Source organism: Mesoplodon bidens (genome assembly GCF_964165515.1).
Source record: "Mesoplodon bidens genome assembly, chromosome: 14".
Taxonomy (NCBI): Eukaryota; Metazoa; Chordata; class Mammalia; order Artiodactyla; family Ziphiidae; genus Mesoplodon; species Mesoplodon bidens.
Window position 1 is genome coordinate 12,954,748 of NC_138170.1, and position 14,684 is coordinate 12,969,431.

Consider the following 14,684-nt stretch of genomic DNA (forward strand, 5'->3'; position numbering starts at 1 on the left):
GCCTGACCGCGGAGCTGGAGGAGGGTTATTCCTTAAGGCATCTCTGCCTCTCCTCCCGGACTCACCCACCTAACCAGGGTGGCCTCTCTGGGAACCCAAGGAAAGTGCTGGACCAGCTCCCATTGGAGAGGCAGTGCGTCTGCACAGCCGGCCTGACATCTTGGACCCATGGGTCTGGGTTAAGAGCTTGTGTCTCAGAGAAGTGCCTGCTCCTTGAGCAGTGAGATCTGCCCTCTGCCCTCCTTCACCCAGGCGTGTGGAGCCGGGAACCCCCAGCAAGAGAAAGCAGGCTGCTGATGCTCAGGGTGAAGGTGGGACGGTCCTGGGTCACCAAAGGTGGCTGGAGCTGCAGGATGGCTGCTGCTCGCAGGGCTCCAGGCAACTGCAGAGTCACAGGGTGCCAAGAGCACAGGTGGGGGCCCTGAATGCCCAGCCGAGCAGGCTGAGGGACGCAAGGCATTTCCTGCACACGCTAGTCGCTTCTGCTAAACCTTCCAACCTGCCGACGGCAACTCGTCAGCTTGCAGAGGGCACATTACGATTGGGTCCAGACTCTGGGAGACAGTGTCTGCCCATCCTCGCCTCCCTTTCTCCCTCTCCTCCATTCTCTCTCCAGCCTAAGTTGCTGTTGCATCACAGGAGTTGTAGACACCCTTGACTTTGTACTTAACAAAGTCTTGAGGGGCTCTGTTGATGTCTTGCCGCTGGTGATTGGAGCGACAGGACCCTCTGGTGAGCTGCCACTCCAGCTTGGACTTGGCTCTGTGTTGGTCCTGGGCATCTGGCCGGTTCCCGTGTTGACTTGACTAGGATGAGGCAGTCTGCTGGCACATTTCAGGGCGATGGGGTGGCCAACAGCCTAGGATTTGGAGTCAGCCTGGCCTGTGCTCGAATTCTAGCTCTGCCATTTACCTGCCGGGTGACCATGGGCACTCAGGCTCTTTGTCGGTAAAAGGGGGGAATAGTAGAAGCCACGGTACGACATCACTGAGCACGGAAGGAGATCACTGTTGCAGAGCTTAGCTCAGCGCCAGACACACAAGCACCCGGAGTCATCAGCTGTGATGAGGGTTTAGCGCGTTCAGGGGCGGGGTGGGTGTATTTCGGACTCACTCCTCTGGGGCAAAATTCCCTCTCAGTTTGCCGCCTTCCCTCCCACCCCTAGACATGGACTTTTCCTTGAAAACATTGAAGGGTGTTTTTTTTTTTACTGTTAGGGAATTGAGTCCGATGCACCAACAAACTTCTTTATTAAACCCAGCAAAGACAGAGGTCATGGTGGCTGCTCAGTCATTCTGGGGTCACTTCCCTGCCTCCGCAGGGGCGGGTGTGCAGGGGACCTGGAGTTAGAAGAGCCCTCTGGGGACTTCCCTGGCAGTCCAGCGGTTAGGACTCTGTGCTTCCACTGCAGGGGGCCCGGGTTCGATCCCTGCTTGGGGAACTAAGAGCCCTCGTGGTGTGGCAGGAGAGTCCTCAGGCCGCTCAGGCCACGAGGAGAGGTTCACTTGACCTTGTCAAGCCGGGCAGGAGGCAGGAGGACTGTTTTAGGACCCGTGTGACCTGAGCCGGCTGCCATCTCACTTGGTGGGGGTCGGGGGAGGCTTCCCTTTCCCTGGAAAGTTCTTTTCAAGTCTTAAGAGTGGAATGGTTCCCCTGTGTTGACTCACCTGTGGTTTTCATTCCCAAAACCTCCCCTGCGGTGTTTCGGTTCGTGGTGGGAGGGGGGGGTGTCGGGGAGCCGTGTGGGCTCTGCTTCTCCCACGGCTGAGCTGGGCCCGCCTTGCCCTTCACCTGACCTTGCAGGGTACCATTCTGGTGTGTGGTGTGCTGTTTCCTAGTGGCCGAGAAAAGAAATGGAGAGTGATGTGCTCTGTTTTGCATCATTTCGAGCATTTTTAGTTCAATAAAAACCACCACAGCAGAACCAACCTTCTGCGGAACACACCTTCTAGAAACACCTCGTGCTCCCCTGAACTCATCGTACCCAGATCCCGTCTCTGGGCAATGCTGTCACTCAGCTCTGGGACAGGCCTTCCCTGCCCCGTGAATCGTCCCCAAGCCACTGGCCACAGGGCTTCCTCCCCGACTGGTCAGGGCAGGTGTGTTACATCTCTTTTTTTGTCTTTTTGCCGTACGCGGGCCTCTCACTGTTGTGGCCTCTCCCGCTGCAGAGCACAGGCTCTGGACGCGCAGGCTCAGCGGCCATGGCTCACGGGCCCAGCAGCTCCGCGGCATGTGGGATCCTCCCGGACCGGGGCACGAACCCGTGTCCCCTGCATCGGCAGGCGGACTCTCAACCACTGCGCCACCAGGGAGGCCCTCAGTTGTGTTTTAAACAGTGCCTGGCACGTGGCAAATGTTTGGTGAGAATGATGCCAACTACCTATTAACGTGTAAGCCGTGGACATATGGGGAGCGGAGGTTCCGGCAGCTCTCACTCATGCAAACCCAGAGAGCAGGATTTCTAATCATGGGGATACTGAGGAAGGGCACTTAATCCAATCCCAGAGAGGCCGGAGAGCATCCTCTGCAAGGGTCCACATAGGGAATACATTTGTACCACACACACTGGGACACAGGGGGGATGAGACTGTCTGTGGCTGAAGGAGACCAGCTGGGTGGCCTCCTCCAGGCATCCTAGTCTCGGCCTTTGCGGCCCCCACTGGGGAGGCCTGGGGGTGGGCACATTGGGTGGGTAGCTCTGGCGGCATAGGCCGCACCCCAGCACCTTGGGCGGTGAGCTCTTTCAGGCCCTGACTTTCTTTCCTCTTCTCTTATTTTTGCATCCTTGACTTTGGTCCAGCAACCCCACCGAGCCTTTCCTCTCTCCTCCTGTGCTCTTCATCTTGGTGGCTGGTGATCCTGAGTCCGAGGGCCACCGTGAAAGCAACAGGGAGCTCAGCAGTTTATTTCTGTCCAACAAGGAAAGATCATGATTCCTTTTGTTTTCTGGTCCAGATACAAGAAAGGAGAGATGGGGAGAGGCCAGGCTATATGGTACTTTAATTATACCCAGACAAGGTTTTTTAAAAAAGCTCACACCATCCAGCCTTCCTGTGAGCCTGCTAAACAAATCACTCTCTTTCGGGGCTCGCCCTTGGTCCTTGACACGATGAGGGGGTGTCTCTTTGCTCTGTTCCTACTGTGAGCCATCGAGGGTGAGTGACGGAGGGCTTCCTGAGGAGGGAGTGAGCCGGGATTCCATCTGGTTTTAAAAGCCCACCGTTTTGGTTAGAGGCTCTTGTTCTATTGGCTCCTAATGGATGGAACCATCACATACATCCATGCTTAAGTGAGCTGCAGTGTCATTCCAAGCAATACATGATCAATGTGTATATTTAGCAGTGGGACATATGGTTTAAGGTTCTACAAAATTCGTCTTCATAGTATTGCTTCTGGGGTGATAGGGAGGGAGGTTGCATGAAGGGAAGATGGTGGAATTCAACATAAGCAGGTTACCTGAGCAGAGCGGGAGACCAGGGCCAGATACACCTGAGGGCGTAAACAACGGTAGGGGCAGCTTCTGAATCCACGGTGAACTGGTCCAATGGCCTCAGCCAAGTCCTTCAACCTCCTGAGCTTCTCCTTCTTCTTTTAAATGAGGAACAGTGAATGGTGTTCCAGATGCTTGTAGGTGTCTCTCCTTGGTCAACTTCATCTGGAAAACAATGACTTTTCCACCTTTTCTCTTTTTTTTTTTTTTAAGAAGATGTTGGGGATAGGAGTTTATTAATTAATTTATTTATTTTGGCTGTGTTGCGTCTTCGTTTCTGTGCGAGGGCTTTCTCTAGTTGCGGTGAGCGGGGGCCACTCTTCATCACAGTGCGCGGGACTCTCACTATCGCGGCCTCTCTTGTTGCGGAGCACAGGCTCCAGACGCGCAAGCTCAGTAGTTGTGGCGCATGGGCCCAGCCGCTCCACGGCATGTGGGATCCCCCCAGACCAGGGCTCGAACCCGTGTCCCCTGCATTGGCAGGCAGATTCTCAACCACTGTGCCACCAGGGAAGCCCCATCTTTTCTCTTACGAAACGTGTTAGCATATTACAGGCTGTGCAGATACCTGCAGGAAGAGGACTACTCAGGGTGTTCAGTGAGCATTTCCCTCGACTTTTGACCACAAAACCCTCTTTGTGTGGTGATGGTGGTGATGAGGAGAAATACTGGGACCTGCTGGTCCAGGGGTCCTTCCTGCTCTCAAACTCGATGTGAAAATCGTTGCCTGCACAGTGCACATTAGTGGTACGGCCGAGCGTGCCTCTGCTCACATCTGCTTTAGGAAGGAAAGCCTTGAGCAGCGTCTTGTAGCTCAGCGCTCCTACCAGCCTCCCGGAGCGTGGCATCCGGAGACGCTCCAGTCCCGAACCCAGCACCTGAAGTCCTTCCAGGTCCCTGGTGAGGGCCTAGTATCACCTCCTCCGTCCCCGAGCCTTGCACGCCCAGCGACCCTTGGGCCTCTCCCTCTGCTCCCCACACCCCAGGGTCCTCCCTGCCCAGCTCTCCAGAGCTGTCCTTGCAGGCCCCGCCCTCCTCTGCCCTCCCCCTGGAGCTGTCATTGGCTGACCCCAGTCTCTCCCTGCCCTCCGCCCCGCCCCCTGCTCCGCCCCCAGCCCTGCTCTGAGTGCCGGTCCTTCCTTCTTCTCCATCCCGCTTCCTCAGCTTGAAGCAGAAACTCTTACCTGAAATCATTAACGACGACATCTTTAGGCTTATTATTACTTTGCCTTAAAAAAAGTTTTTTAAAAAAAATCAATATAACTTGCATTTACATAGGATTTTCACCATTTTATCAGAGGGACCAAGCCTTCACCATGATCTCATGTAATTGTCTCAAATCCTCAAGTTAGGAAGGACAGTGATCAGAGAAGCAGCCCACAGAGCAGAAGGGCTCTAGGGCGTAAGTCACCTTGTCCTGGCGGCGGCAGAAGTCCCGAGGGCCCTTCCTTCAGGCCCCCTGCACCTCGGTGGCCTGGCCGACTCCGTAGACCTGAGCGCCGGGCCGACTGGAAGGCTACCCCTTCCCGTGGGCTCCCCTGTATATTGGGGGCTGATTCCCAGGCTGGCCACATGGAGCCACGTCCTCTGTTCCAGAGGCTGGGGAGTGCGGATGTGAAACATCCTTCTGGGGGGTGCTTGGCCACCTCATCGGGAGCACTGGTGTTGTCAGGATGTTTGGAGTGTGCAGCATTGTGAAACCAAGTTCTCTGGCCTATATTGGAGAAGGAATTTTTATTATCTCAACATGTGCAGGGGGAGTGGAGGAAGCCAGGTGGGGGATGCCCAGGGGCATGTGGGTGATTACGCAGGGTCAACGTGCAGAGCCACATCAGAGACTGGCCTTCAGTGCTGCTTCCGTCCTAACCAGGGAACTCGCACTGGCCGGTCCTGCTGGCTGCCTCCGGTGTGTGTGTGTGGGGGGCCATCCGCCTGGCCTCCTCTCTGTTGCAGCCGGTACAGCCTTGGAAAGCACCCCTCCCCGCCCACCGCACAGCGCTCCAGGTGGAACTGCCCCTTGGTCAGAGCTGTCGTGGGACAGGGAAGCTGTGGCCATGGTCACGCTCCACTCTGGGGTCCACGAGTGTCTTCAGCACCTTCATGTATCCTGTGGCTTATACCTGACACCCTTCTTAAAAAAAAAACAAAAAAGCCCCCGACGTAAACAATTATATAACCTTCTCCTGCATCTCATTACAGCATCAGAAACATACTGAAAGACACAGAAAACACTGGATGCTTTAAGTCAGACGTACTGAGACACTTTGTTGTGAATTTCAAGCGTTGCTGCCCACCCTTTGCTGCCCGGCCTGAGCCCCGTCTGCTTCCTTCTTGGGAACAGGGACAAGAGGCCAGCACCACAGGTCAAGCCCATCTCTGCAGGGCCAAGGCAGACCAGGGCAGTATTTAACTGAAGTGCCATGTAGAAAATTTTCCTCTTATTCCAAACTTGCACTGTTAATGATGGAAAATTTTTTTCTTGTCATTTTTGGTGGAAATTTCAATAGCTTTTTTATTTTTATTTTATTTTATTTTATTTATTTATTTATTTTGGCTGTGTTGGGTCTTCGTTTCTGTGCGAGGGCTTTCTCTAGTTGTGGCGAGCGGAGACCACTCTTCATCGCGGTGCGCGGGCCTCTCACTGTCGCGGCCTCTCTTGTTGCAGAGCACGGGCTCCAGACGCGCAGGCTCAGTAGTTGTGGTTCACGGGCATAGTTGCTCCGCGGCATGTGGGATCTTCCGGGGCCAGGGCTCGAACCCATGTCCCCTGCATCGGCAAGCAGACTCTCAACCACTGCGCCACCAGGGAAGCCCTCAATAGCTTTTTTAAATTCGAAAGACAACATATAGAAAATAATGAAGGGACACAGGAGAAAATAGAAATGATCTCCAATCTCACCATGCAGAGATAGCCACTCTTGACATTTTGTTATATTTCTTTCCAGTTATATGTTTATACACATATATGTATGATTTATTGTCGTTTTGGTATTCATTGTGTATATAATTGTGTGTAACTATAGCTTTCCACTTAACATTAGAGCATAACCAAGTTTCCACATTGTTAAATAGCCTTGAAAAATGCCATCTTGGACTTGCTGCTGTTTTTTCCATCTTATGGATGTGTCGTAATTTATTTAACCATTCCCATATTATGGGACAAATACACCAGTGCCAACTTTTTACAACTATGTATAAAAGTTCGGTGAACATCTTTGCAAATCAATCCAAGTTTGTAAAGAGACATCAAGATTTGACGGGTTACTTAAAGAGCCCTAGGCCAAAAAGGAGGAAGAAAATGCATGAATACTAAAAATTGACCTTGTGTCCCAACCCGTGGAAACAACAACAGTTAAGAATACAATGCTGGGGAAGGAGCTCTTTTCTAGAACATGCCACACACTTTCCTGGCTTCTTTGTCTTCACCAAAAGCTTTATTATTTTCACCTGTAGGGCAACCAGGTTTTAAAGATTTTGGATATCCAGGTAAAAGTCATAAAAGTCACCCAAGTTGTGACAAGCAGTCATGGCCAGTGGGCATGCAGACCCCCGGACAGCAGCTCTTGTTGCTCCTGACTTTTCCTTGTTTCTGGTCACCAGCCAGCTTGTCCTAGGAACTCTGGGGCCAGGCTGGATGCTCCCCTCTGAGGAGTGTCAAAGTTGTCATTTTACACATCATTCTAAGTCTGTAGACTCCAAAGGAGGCAGTCTTGAGGGTGTCTAGAGAAGGGGTCTTGGCCCTCTGAAGTGATTTGTGTCTGTCCTTGAGGTTCAGAGGGCTTTTTTTCCTGCTAACGGCTGGGTTCGGAGCCTCAGGGGTGACATAGATTCTGAGCGCTGCGGAAGCGGGACATTATGACTCTCAAGTTCAAGGTTGTTTCTTTTCAGTACCCATAAAAAAGATTTGTAGAAATGTCCTAGCTAAAACGATGAGGCGTGCAGCCAGCCGTACACCAGCCAGCGCTCGTGATGCTGATGTGAGGTGCCGGAGGGCGCCCGGAGAGGCTGTCCAAAGACGCCCCCCTGGACTACCCCAGCCCACCTTCTCCCCGAGATGCCCGGTGCTGAGGACCACTCTGTGGCAGAAGGTCAAGCATTAGACCCTCCAGATTCTTTTTCTCTAGGGCACTGGCCTCTGCCAGGTGCAGCTGGAAGGTGAGAAACTGTGCGTGTGTGACTGCAGAGCAGCGGGCTGCAGTGTCTGATGTTCACGGGTGGACCTGGGCCTCCAGCCGCCCACCCGGCCCTGCACACCTTACATAACCTCACTCTGCCTCAGCTTCTTCATCCGTAAAATGGGCCAAACCTCCCACCTCTGAAGCTGGGTGTGATTCTATGTTGAAATATAGGAAATGTAGTGAAAAAGCTTGGAAGGTCCTGGCTGAACGTCCCCTTTCTTGTGCCTCATCCCACAGAACAGTCAACGCAGGAGCAGAGGTAACAAGCTAGGACCAGCCGGGCATGGGGGAGGGTCAAATGGCTGGGGCGGGGGGCGGTTCCCAGTTCCCGGAGAGACGTCTGGGGGAGATATGTTTCCCTGAGCAGAGTCACATTTCCTCGTGCCCTGGGCTGATGCTCCCATGACAGACGTGAGCGGGGCAGCCCCTGCAGGTGCGGGTTTGGACACCCAGCCCCTCCTCACCCCGGGGCCCCCAGGCAGCCCGTTCATATTCCTGCCCTTTGTGTCTTCTCTGAGTTTCAGCTGCTGCCTTGTCCGCGAGGTCCTGAACACCGTGCTTATGGGTCAGCTTTCAGGGAGTGGAGGTGGTCCCCAGGGCCTGGGCAGGCTGGGGAATCGCAGGGGACCCAGGCAGACGCAGGCACAGCAGGGCAGGAGGGTGGGGGGTCTAGGGGCCCAAGGCTGTGGGCCGAGGGCAGGTGGAGGTGGGGCTGTCCCCTCCTCTGTCCCTGCTGTGACCTCCAGGCTCTTGCCAACCCCGAGAGGGAGACTCTGATGGGTCGGATGATCCCAGTCCCCCGCCTCCTCCCCGGGGAAGCGCTGGGGAACAGGCAACCTCACAGCCCACCGAGCTTACCGTCCAGCCCGAGGAAGGCAGCCTTGGGCTTGGGGCCCAGGCCCAGTTCCCTCCAGGTGCGACCACGTGCCCTGAGCTGTGTGACACAGAGCACGACAACTTCCACACTGGCCACCTCTTCCCGGAGGGCTCTGGGGCCTGGCTGGCCCACTGCTTTCACGGGCAGCTGGGCTCGTGGCACATACATAGCCCAGCTAGCCAGGAAAGGGCCTTGACTTGTGCCTGGCATGTGCCAGACCCTCTGCTTGTGGGAGCTCCGAGTCCCAGACTGAGTTAGAGCTTCCTGACCCGGGTTTCCAGAATGGGGTGCATGTTGTGCTGACTTATTTTTTTAAAGACCAAAAAAAAAAAAAAAAAGAAAAGCAAAAATCTTTCTCAGGGTATAAGTCAATCTTCACAGCTATTCCTGGTGCGTAGGAGAGTAAGCTTTCTTAACGTTTTCTTGAAGTTTCTTAAAGGAAATCTCTCACCAGTTCTCTCGGGTGTGGCACTTAGCTGCTGGGAACAGACACGGTTTATCTTGCAGAGAAACTGTTTTGCAAGAGGTTTCCCACAATTATGGTCTGAGGGAGGGTCCTTGCTAGCTTTTCTTAGTCACTTGGGCTTAAGGGAAAGGTGGGTGTTTTTTTTTTTGGGCCGTTCTTTTTTTCTTTTTCTTTTTTTTTTTTAAATCTGAAAGCAAGAGCGATCTGGGAGCAGGCCACATGGGTAATTACCCTGAGTTAGGGAGATAAAAGGACCGCTGATCGGCATTTCTGTGCCCCTGCAGGTGGGTGATGGCTTTGGGTGGAATGTCACAAACTACTCAGACTAGGGGGTGAGTCAGAAATCCTTGGGTCACTTGTGGTTTTCTTCATGGTTTTGGTGTGACTATTAACTTGTTTTTACTTAACAAGAAAAACAGGTGTTTGGGTGTCTGTTTGAAATACTGCTGCCCTGCTCTTAGCGGCTTACTGTAGTCCCATGGCTATGCCAGGTTGGTTGACACCGAATAGATATGTGAGAACCAGGGCCGGCGTCCCTGGGCACCAACACTGAACCTTAAACCCCAGATCCTGTGATGTTCGTGAAGAGGGGAGCTTGGAGCAACCAATCATTCTGAGGCAGGAGATAGATGGGCCTCAGGCTGAACTGCTCGAGTTTCTCCCCTGTGGACAGATTCTCCAAAATAGCAGGAGCAAGAGAGGAGCTGAGCCCTGCCCAGATGAGAGATAAAAGACCACATGTTCCTCATTCTTGAGATCAAGGAGACCTTCCCGACTACACATGCGCAGAAAGGCTCCTTGGAGGTCAAAAAGGGAGGGGCCGCCACCCCATAGTAGGTGAGGTCAACCTACCCATAGGCCTCTTCACTAGAATCCATCTTGGCTAAGAGATGTGTGCGCACACAGGGGAGGACCCTGAGATAAACCAAATACGGACTCAGAACCAGGCGACGCAAGATAATTGGCCAAAGGAAACCGGAAGAAATGCCCCATAATAGTGATTCAAACTACCACGGAGGCGAGACTCTCTCTCTGAGCCCGCCCGTGTGTCTATCCACACGTACCCTTTTTCCTCCTAATAAACACTTTGCTTGTTTCACTACTTTCTGTCTCTCTGTGGAAATTCATTTCTACACAGCTGACGGGCCAGGGCCTTGTCACTGGCCACTGGTCCCTGGTGGTCTAGAGGCTAGGATTCAGTGCTTTCACTGCCACAGCCTGACCTCAATCTCTGGTGGGAGCCAGGAGCTAAAGGTGGCCTCAATTGTCCTCTTACCCCAGCCTCATGCCCCTGTCTTATAGCTGTGTCTGTGACCCTTAGACGTGGAGTTCTGCAGGGTTGGGGTTTTAATCTGCAGCTTGGAGCAGGGGGGTTTGGCTGCCAAATTGTCACATCCCAGTGTGTACCTTCCCGAAAAGCCAGGCCCCAAGGTTTGGGGACCCCTGGAAATCATGGACTTTTCTGTCGATGGCTGGGAGCTCCAAAGATTTGCTGTCTCACCTCGTCCCTGCAGCTGGCAGGAAGAATCAAGGCAGCTGGTGAGTCAGAGACTTGGGGTGTTAGACATGAACGTCATTTCCGAGGGAGATGGCCGGTGCAGCATCGTGCCTGCTGCTGTCGGGGACGTGCCGGTGGTGCAGCGGGAGAAACAGCTGCGGCCAGTCGCCTTTGTGCTCTTTCCTGCTGTGTCCCCAGTCCTTGAACATGCCTGGTGTGGAGCAGTTGGATGACTCCATTCTCTTCTCTTGGGGAGGTAAGAGGTGGTACAGGGTGGGATGCTAAGTGCATCACCAGTTACTGTCAAGGCCACCTTTGACCTTCTCTTCCCATATGTCATTACTGGGGGGACATGGGGTGGTGTAAGCAGGAGGGCTCAGCAGGTAGGGGTTCCTGGGCCCTCTTCCTGCCCTTGCCGGGGGTGGAATTCCTGTGGGAAGCGGAGAGGGAGCTGGGAAATGGTGGGGGGAATCTGGCTTGTGGATAAAGTGATGTTCTCTCCAGCTCCTCCTTGCCAGAAGGTAGAACTCCATCAGGATGAAGCCCAGGACCAGCCGGAAGCAGCAAATGCGAGATTCCTTCCATCTCTGAAATTCCCACACTCAGGGAACAACTGTCCCCACAAAGCCTGTGGTCAAGAGGCCCGGGGGGTGGCTCATCCCCCCAGCCAAGGAAGCCAGAACGAGCTACTGTGCAAAAGGCTTTTGGAAAGATCTGAGATTTCCCAGGTGCCGGGAACCCCATAGACTTGAAGCTGTGTATGAGGCTGGTGGGTGAGACATCTGCCCCGCCGGCCACACTGATTTAGTGTAGAGATGGCTCTGCTAGCCTTCTGGCCACCCAGGGGCATTTGTTATGCCAGTGGGGACCATGAAAGCCCTGAAACCCAAAGTTGCAGTGTCAGAGGCGGACAAGGGTCTTAAAATGCACAGGAGCTACTCTTAAGTTTTTCCTTGATTTGATCAGCATTGATGGAGCATCAGTAATACAAAGGGAACTGTACCAGATTCCAAAGGATGTAGCTGTTGCTGGTAACAGATGAGATGAAATGTCCAGACAGTACTTGCTGTCACACTCCCCGGAACCCAAATGTGTTCTTAGGGAAATGAGGAGGAAGCAGTCCTTACAAACTGCCAGTGGTTTAAAAATCCAGGACTTCCTTGGTGGCGCAGTGGTTAAGAATCCGCCGGCCAGTGCAGGGGACACGGGTTTGAGCCCTGGTCTGGGAACATCCCACATGCCGCGGAGCAACTAGGCCCATGAGCCACAACTACTGCGCCTGTGCTCTAGAGTCCTCGAGCCACAACTACTGAGCCCGCGTGCCACAACTACTGAAGCCCACGCACCTAGAGCCCATGCTCTGCAACAAGAGAAGCCACCGCAATGAGAAGCCCACTCACTGCAACAAAGAGAAGCCCTCGCTCGCTGCAACTAGAGAAGCCTGCGTGCAGCAACGAAGACCCAGTGCAGCCAAAAATAAATAAATAAATGTATTAAAAAACCCAGATCCAATCATGGTTTTTGTTTTTCCATCTGGCAGCAGCTCTGGGAACACAATTACTGCAAGCTACTCTCTTGCCACTTACCTGCCCAGCCTGATCTTCCCATCTAAGACCAGGCTTGAACACAAAGTGTGGAGGGTTGGTGCCCAGAAGAGGGGCTGGGAGGAGGGGAGCCCCCGCAAAGCAGCCTGGTGCCCCCTCCTCCTCTGTCTTACTGGTTTCCAAGAAAATCAGGGTGTGTCTGGGCGAGCTTTGCTGTGTGTGTTCCATGAACCCTCTCCTCCTGGGGCTGGGCAGTGCTGTCCCTTTACTCTCCCACCATGACCAATGACCTCCATCTTCCTCCATAGTCAACGCTCTACCAAGATGAGTTCTCATTTTGTGCAAAGCAGTGTGGGCAGGGGAGAGATGAGCCAGGCCTGGCCTGTCCTCAGAGAGAAAGGAGTCCAGTGAGTCCCATGCAGGCTCTCCCCGTTCAAGCCAGCGCTCCCTTTCTGAGTGGCTGGGAGGCTTTGAGTTGTAGACACGTGTGAAGCATTCTTTATTATTTGGGCCTCTCTTAGGAGCATTGCTGAGGTCAGAGTGAGCTGTGAAAGCAACTTTAACACAAGTGCCTTGGAGAGAATCGTGGAGCAATTGCACCTAAAATCCTTTTATTTTTAAATTTTTGACCACACTGCCTGGCATGTGGGACCTTAGTTCCCTGACCAGGGATCGAACCCGGGCCCCCTGCAGTGGAAGCGTGGAGTCTGAACCACTGGACCACTGGGGAAGTCCCCTAAAATCCTTTAATATGCTCTCTAGGTGGGGAATTTTTTCCTCTGTTCTCAAGGTCACCTTGAGGGGAGGAAGCTTCCTCTCCCCTTCCCTGGAGGGTTGGGTTGAACACTTTGTTTTTCTCCACTCAACTTGCTGACCTGCCCCCAGAGAGGAGCTGTGTCACGTCTGACTGGGGAGATGGTGAGAGCCTGACACATGTTGGGCCACATTTGCAAGGAATGTGGCCACCATGCTGTTTTTGATAACGGTCTCTCTTTCTCGGCCCATCTGAGTCCCACCCACTGGGAAGAGCAGCCAGGGCAACTCTGTTTACTGTGTTTTCTTTCTGGAGGATATGCACAACTCGGGGAGAACTGGTCTCTCTTGACAGCCCATTTCTCTCCTGTCATCTGCGAGACTTAGTGGCCAATACTTAGCAGACCCAACTCTTCCCTGTGGCATTTCCAAGGGCTTCACTGGGCAGTGATAGTGGGAGTCTCCAGTTTGGTCTCTGGGACCAACCAGGTTCCCTAATCCAGCCTTTTCACGGAGCTATGAACTTTGTGAGTTTGGGGTCATCTAGTCTTTATTTTCATCGAGTTTCTTTCATGGAAATTCCGGGAAATTCAAGTTTTCTTGAGCACTGACTCTACCCACAAATATTCTTAGAAGTGACAACAGTCATTAATGAGTTTGCCCTCCATGTCCTTGTCGTAGTGACAGCTCATGAGCTACATTGGCCCCATTGTCCAGTCTTTGCTCCACGATGTCTGGGGCCTCAGCTGCGGAGACACAGAGGCTGAGACCAGGAATCATCCAGAGGCTTGCCTGTGTTTGTGGCGATCGATGCTGGCCATTAGCTGGGACTTAAGCTGGTCCTATCGGCCAGAACACCTACACATGGCCTGAGTTTTCTCTCAGCATGGTGGCCTCAGAGAGGTCATACTTCTTACAGTAAGTCCCCTACATAGGAACAAGTTCCATTCCAAGAGCATGTTTGTATGTCCAATTTGTTCGTAAGTCCAACAAAGTTAGCCTACCTATCCAATGAACACAATCAGCTATATAGTACTGTACTGTAATAGGTTTATAATACTTTTCACACAAATAATAAAATAAAAACCAAACAAACACAAAAAATAAAGAAGACATTTTAAATCTTACAGTACAGTCCCTTGAAAAGTCCAACAGCTGGCATACCGGGGCTGGCATCGAGTGAACAGGCAAGAAGAGTTACTGACTGGAGGAGGGAGAGGAGGTGGGAGATGGTAGAGCTGAAGGATCGCCAGCAACAGGAGATGGAGGGCAAGCTGCAGTTTCACTCACGCCTGATGTGATTGGGCATGCCACCTCACGTTTGCATCTTTGAAAGTTAGCAACTTGAAGGTTCGTTTGTACGGGACTTATCGTACATGAATCTCTGGATTCCAACTACTTGGTGGAAACTGTCTCAGCTTTGATTACCTAGCTTTGGAAACCAGGTGTGACACTTTTGCTACACTCTTGAATGTAAATAAGTTCCAAGCTTGTGTGGATCAGTTAGATCCCACCCCTTGGTGAAGAATGTCAGGTTCTGGGAGGGCAGGTGCGATCAGAGGTGTTCTTGTGACCACTTTGGAAACAGAGTCTACCACAGAACAATCAGGAGACGCAAATGACAGATGCCTCCTCCTTTGTCCTGTTCTATGGGGGGACACAAGGTAGAGAACAGCAAAAGCTGGGGGCAGTGTTCTCAGGAACCGTCAGTCATGGAAAGTGTCGTGGGTTTCTCATATATTTGACCAGGAAATACCCGTGGAAGGCAGGGGACTCAGGGACCCTCGCTTTGGAACACTGCTTGCTGGCTACACACCCTGATCTGGACTCTCGAATCTCAGCTCTTGCAACGTGCAGCTAACATTCGTCCCCTTG

The 14,684-nt window shown here is 52.8% G+C and overlaps 1 long non-coding RNA gene across 1 annotated transcript; it reads left to right on the forward strand.

Annotated features, from left to right (window-relative positions):
• The first annotated feature begins 10,603 nt into the window (after nucleotides 1-10,603).
• LOC308627999 lies at nucleotides 10,604-11,888 on the forward strand. The gene is made up of 3 exons (XR_014017487.1): nucleotides 10,604-10,768; nucleotides 11,017-11,240; nucleotides 11,666-11,888. It is a non-coding gene; the product is annotated as an uncharacterized lncRNA (long non-coding RNA).
• Nucleotides 11,889-14,684: the final 2,796 nt, after the last annotated feature.